We start from the raw sequence: 6,641 nt of genomic DNA, 5'->3' as shown, positions 1-6,641 counted from the left end.
GGCAGTCTTTGAAATATGCTCCTGTCCCGAACACAGCAAGGTCAAGTTTGCAACCTTCACCCTTCTCGATAAAGCTTTAACTTGGTGGAATGGCCACGTTAAAGTACTTACCCTAATCGTGGCAAACTCCATAAGCTGGGAGAGCTTGAAGGCCATGATGATGAGAGAATACTGCCCGCGGGGAGAAATTCAAAAGCTTGAACACGAACTATGGACTCTCGGAATGGTGGGTACCGACATCGCTACTTATACCAACAGGTTCTGCGAACTGGCAATCCTTTGTCCAGACATGATTGCTCCCGAGAGCAAGAAAATAGAAAGGTACATCTGGGGACTGACGCCCCAGATGCGGTCAAGCGTGTTAGCTTCCAAACCTGACACCTTTGAAAGTGCTAAGGAACTGGCACAATCTCTGATCGACTACGGAGGTCATCAGAACTCAACCACTTCTGCACCAACACCACAGAAAGGAAACAACAACTACAACAACAAAAACAATGGCAGGAAGAGAGCGTGGATCAAAGGAAAGGGTGGATCTTCCCAAGAATCCGTAAAGAAACAACTTGTGTCAGTAAACGCTGCTATTGTACCTGCTACAGTCCCTACAAATACCTACCCAACAAAGCCTTATGTAGGCAACCTCCCAAAATGCACCAAGTGCAATTTCCACCACCATGGACCTTGCCGAGTTATGCAGTGCGCCAACTGCAACAGGAAAGGACACACGGCTCGCTTCTGCAAAGAACCCGCAAAGCCGATCACTCAAGTTTCCGGTGCGGGTATAGGGCAGGCTTGCTACGGTTGTGGCGAGGTGGGCCACTACAAGAGAAACTGTCCTAAGGCAGCAGGCACCGGAGGGGTAGGACGAGTTTTGGCAATAGGTCACGACGAAGCTGTAGCTGACCCAACTATAGTTGCTGGTACGTTTCTTCTCGATAATTCATACGCATGCATATTATTCGATAGTGGAGCGGAGAGAAGCTTCGTGAGTCAAAACTTTATCCATTTGCTTAAACCTACACCTAGCAAGTTAAAAGAACCATTCACTGTAGAGATGGCCAATGGAAAAACCGAAAGCACAAATTGCATATACATGGGTTGTACGTTAACATTGGACGGCCATTCTTTCCCAATCAATCTCATGCCGGTACAAATTAAAAGTTTCGACGTCATAGTCGGCATGGATTGGTTGAGTCTCCTTCGTGCTGACATCATGTGCTTTGAGAAAGCAGTCCGTCTTAACCTCCCGAACAACGAAACATTAGTTATCTACGGCGACAAATCTAGTACAAACCTTCGCATCATTTCGTGCATCCAAGCTCGAAAGTGCTTACGGAAGGATTGTCGGGCATTCCTAGCACACATCGTCGATACAAGTCAAGAACTGAAGGACATCAAGAGCATCTCGGTAGTACGCGACTTTCCCGATATCTTTCCAGAAGAACTACCAGGATTACCACCGCAACGCCAAGTCGAGTTCAGAATCGACTTAATTCCAGGAGCTACCCCAGTAGCGAAGTCGCCTTATCGTCTTGCACCAGCAGAGATGCAGGAACTTTCCAGTCAACTTAATGAACTCCTTCGCAAAGGATTCATAAGACCAAGTTTCTCACCTTGGGGAGCACCGGTCTTGTTTGTAAAGAAGAAAGACGGATCGTTCCGTATGTGCATCGACTACAGAGAGCTGAACAAACTTACTGTCAAAAACCGCTATCCTCTACCCCGTATCGACGACCTATTCGATCAACTTCAAGGGGCGAACTACTTCTCCAAAATAGACCTGCGATCCGGATATCACCAATTACGAGTTCTAGAAGGGGACATTCCAAAGACAGCTTTCCGAACTCGTTATGGACACTATGAATTCGTGGTGATGCCGTTCGGATTAATCAATGAACCAGCAATATTTATGGACCTAATGAATAGGGTATGCCGCCCTTACTTGGACCAGTTCGTCATCGTCTTTATCGATGATATACTTATCTACTCTCGAAGTGAGGAAGAGCATGGTCAACACCTACGAAAAGTCCTAGAAACACTGCGAACGGAAAAACTCTATGCGAAGTTCTCTAAATGCGAATTTTGGATTCGAAGAGTCGAATTTTTAGGTCACGTTGTTAGTGAAAAGGGAATACACGTTGACCCCTCCAAAATTAAGGCTATTGAGAACTGGTCGGCACCAAAGACACCTACTGAAATTCGTCAATTTCTAGGTCTAGCTGGCTACTATCGCAGATTCATAAAGAACTTTTCGAGCATTGCGAAACCTCTTACTTCATTAACTCAGAAAGGTGTGGTCTTTGACTGGGAAGTGAAACAAGAGAAGGCATTCCAGACACTAAAGCAGGCCTTGTGCACCGCACCGATACTATCCCTCCCCGAAGGGATAGAAGACTTTGTGGTGTATTGCGATGCTTCAAATCAAGGACTAGGTTGTGTTCTTATGCAGAGGGGGAAGGTTATCGCTTATGCCTCCCGACAACTTAAGACACACAAAGTGAACTATACGACACACGATCTCGAATTAGGAGCTGTAGTATTTGCTCTGAAGATCTGGAGGCACTACTTATACGGAACAAAGAGTACCATCTTCACCGATCACAAGAGCCTTCAACACATTTTCGATCAGAAGGAACTCAACATGCGACAACGGCGATGGGTCGAGTTACTGAATGACTACGAATGTGAGATTCGATATCATCCTGGAAAGGCCAACGTAGTAGCCGACGCCCTCAGCCGAAAGGAATACACTGGTCGGAGGGTCAAATCTCTGACCATGACTATCCATTCCCACTTATCCACACAAATTAAGGAAGCACAAATGCAAGCTTTGCAACCCGAAAATGTGGCGGGTGAATCCCTGCGGGGAATGGAGAAGAATTTAGAAGTCAAGGGTGGCGGAGCCTACTATCTCATGGGCCGAATCTGGACCCCAAAACATGGTGGTTTCAGAAACATAGTCATGACTGAAGCTCACAACTCAAGATATTCCGTTCACCCGGGTTCAGATAAAATGTATCTGGATCTTAAGAAACTGTACTGGTGGCCTAACATGAAAGCAGAGATTGCTACCTTCGTGAGTAAATGTCTTACTTGCGCTAAGGTTAAGGTCGAGTATCAGAAACCGTCAGGACTACTACAACAGCCAGAGATACCGGAATGAAAATGGGAGCGGATTACTATGGACTTCATAACCAAGTTACCCAAGACGACATGTGGACTCGATACCATATGGGTCATTGTCGACAGACTGACCAAATCCGCACATTTCCTACCCATCAAGGAGACTGACAAAATGGAGAAGCTTACAAGGACTTACTTAAGGGAAGTAGTGCGATTGCATGGTGTTCTGATATCCATTATCTCCGATCGAGATAGTAGATTCACTTCAAGGTTCTGGCAGTCACTACAAAGTTCCCTGGGAACTAGGCTGGACATGAGTACGGCCTACCACCCACAGACAGACGGACAAAGTGAGAGAACGATACAAACTTTAGAAGACATGCTGAGAGCCTGCGTGATTGATTTTGGAAAGGCATGGGATATTCATTTACCCCTTGTCGAATTTTCATACAACAATAGTTATCATACAAGCATAAAGGCTGCTCCATTTGAAGCCCTCTATGGTCGAAAGTGCAGATCCCCTCTGTGCTGGACTGAAGTTGGCGATACCCAGTTAGCTGGAAGAAGAGTTCCTGAAAGCACTCTCACCGGTCCGGAGATCATACGTGAAACAACAGAGAAGATCGTTCAGATTCGTGAACGATTGAAAGCCTCAAGAGACCGACAGAAAAGCTACGCTGACCAAAGGAGGAAACCTTTGGAATTCCAGGTAGGAGACCACATCTTATTAAAGGTCTCACCGTGGAAGGGTTTAATACGATTTGGAAAGCGGGGGAAACTAAATCCAAGGTACATAGGGCCTTTCGAGATTCTTGCCAGAATCGGCCCTGTGGCTTACAAGCTTAACCTACCGCGCGAACTTAGTAACATCCATCCAACCTTCCACGTCTCAAACTTGAAAAAGTGTCTATCCGACGAGACTCTTGTTATCCCACTCGACGAAATCGAGATCAACGAGAGCCTCAACTTTGTGGAAGAACCAGTAGAAATCATGGACCGAGAGGTCAAACAAACAAAACAAAGTCGCATACCCATCGTGAAGGTTCGCTGGAACGCCAAGCGGGGACCCGAATTCACATGGGAACGCGAAGATCAGATGAAACAAAAGTATCCTCATCTCTTTCATGTTCACTAGTATCTTTACTACTTTAAATTTCGGGACGAAATTCTCTCTAACGGGGGGATGATGTGACAACCCGATATTTCAACTCTTTGTAACGACCAAAGTGGGTCAAGTATTGTAACCGCTTCTGAGTAATAAAATTTACTTTCATAATAAAATGTACAAATAAGTCCTATTTAATTTCCTTCTATGATTAAATGTCTTTGAACCATGATCGTACGTGAAAAGAACGCCCAAATCCGACTTCATTTAGCGAAATCATGATTTTTCCAAATTCGACTCAGCAACAGACAGCTAAAAACTCGAATCGGAAATCGAGTGACTTTTGACCGGAATGACCTAAACGAGAATCGAAGGTCTCGACAATGGTATTCTAGCGATAAAAAGTCTGGCAAAAACCGACATCAGATAAAGAAGTTACGAATTTTCAAAGAAATTCCTTAAACACGATAGATTTTATATTTAATAAAAAAATAATTTTGGAATTTGCCGACGGAGTCTAAACGAAAGTTGAAGAGCGTAGTCTCACCTACGCGAGGATATAAAGACCATCGAAAACGGAGTTCGTATGAAGAAGATATGAATTTTTGAAGTTTATTAAATAAATTAATTATTTATTTTATTCAAAATTCGGATATTATCCGAAGGGGAGTCAGCATACGCGTTACGCGCCGCGTACTCCTGTACGCCCCGCGTACCCGAGAAAGCTCGGTCTCAAATCGTCCACGTCGCACGATCCGGAGAACCCGACCCGACGTCCCATCCGACCCGCGTGCCAGCGATCCGTCCCATCCGACCCGCGAACCCAGGAACCCGTCCCATCCGAGGCCGAGGCGGTCGTGGCTCGGTCATGCGTGACGCACGCGTACGCGCTGCGTACTAGCGTACGCCCCGCGTACCGAGGCAGACCAGCCTCCCTATAAATAGCATGCGAGGGTTTTCAAAGAAGGGGCTCATTTCTCTTCTCTCTCACTCTACTTTGCCTCGTTTTCCGTTCCCGTTCAAACCCGAAGCTCTGGTCTTTTTGGCTCAAGTCCCGAAGGTCGATTTTACTCCCGAGATTCCCGAGAATCCCGAGGAAAATCCGTTTCCCGAGACGAAACTCTGCCCGGTTTTCCATCTCGCTATCTCCAAAACTTTCAAGTGAGTTTCATACCCCTTAATCAACCGTTTTAATTATTCTAAATACTTTTATATGTTTTCAAAGGGGGGGGGGATTACAAGTAAAACACACGAGTATTATCGTGTGTTATATAAAGAAACTCTTTTATATACTGTTAAATATTCATATCACATGCGATTTATAAACCTTTAAAGGAACTTTTAATTATATAAATATATATCATATGTTACAATAGCATTCAATCTTTTAAAATATAAAGTTGTTGTAATGCAGGTATAAAACTAAACTGTTCTTAAATTATTCTTTTCTATCGTAGAATCGACACCAAAAATCTATGCTTTCATAAACAAATGATTCTTTTCCTACGTATTTCTAAAAACAAACAAGGCACACTTTGTAAAACTATAATAGGTATAGTTTTACGAACAGATTTCTAACTCTTATGTACTAGAAACATATATTTCAAGAAATTTACTTTCGTATACAAGAACAAACGTAACATTTTAACCAGTAGATCTGTGTTTATACCACGGGATTGTGAGACACTAACTTCATGTACGTTCGAGTACACATTTCAAGTCCTATATTATATACCAGAATCCCTTGGAGGGGGAGCATGGTGTTTGTGTATAGATCTATACGGGCTTGACAACCCGCGCCCTGACTGTTAGCTACAGTCCACCGTTTGGGGTGACAAACGTCATAACATTCCAACGCCTGAAGAACGTTGTGTATAGGCATTTCGAGTCAATAGTATGGTTATAAAACTCACAAGGGGTATTAAAAACGCATTGATTTACAAGGTTTTCAAACTCATTTATTATTTTACCTTTACATATATCTTGGAAACAAACATTGGTCTTGAATGAAGACTACTTTTATGCTAGTAGAAAATATAGGATTTTCTAAAATACATACAAACAAAGATAAAACATTTCATTTCATTTAAACATTGTCATTTAAATACTTATGAAATTCACCAGCTTAAATGCTGATCAACTCTTTCAAAATTACTTGTATGTCCCAGGGATTCAGTAAATTTCAGGTACTAGTATGCTTTTGAAGAAGAGATGCTGCGGCGTCAGTTTAATCTCATATTTTTGACATCATATTGTAATTGGTTTTGAACATGTAACTTTTGACAAATGTAAACTTTCAATTATATATATGATGGTTGTATTGCTTTCTTTACTATGTATTCATTTGTTACGCTACCACATGAAGTCATCCACCCCCGAACGTTTCCGCCGTTCAGGTTTGGGGGTGTGACAT

At 43.2% G+C, this 6,641-nt stretch overlaps 1 pseudogene; it reads left to right on the top strand.

Moving 5' to 3' along the window:
- Positions 1–1,093: 1,093 nt before the first annotated feature.
- Positions 1,094–4,258, top strand: LOC145030022 (uncharacterized; annotated as a pseudogene).
- Positions 4,259–6,641: the final 2,383 nt, after the last annotated feature.

The sequence above is a fragment of the Lactuca saligna genome, chromosome 2 (assembly GCF_052625555.1).
Source record: "Lactuca saligna cultivar CGN05327 chromosome 2, ASM5262555v1, whole genome shotgun sequence".
In the NCBI taxonomy this organism is placed as follows: Eukaryota; Viridiplantae; Streptophyta; class Magnoliopsida; order Asterales; family Asteraceae; genus Lactuca; species Lactuca saligna.
This window is presented reverse-complemented; position numbering and strand designations above follow the sequence as displayed.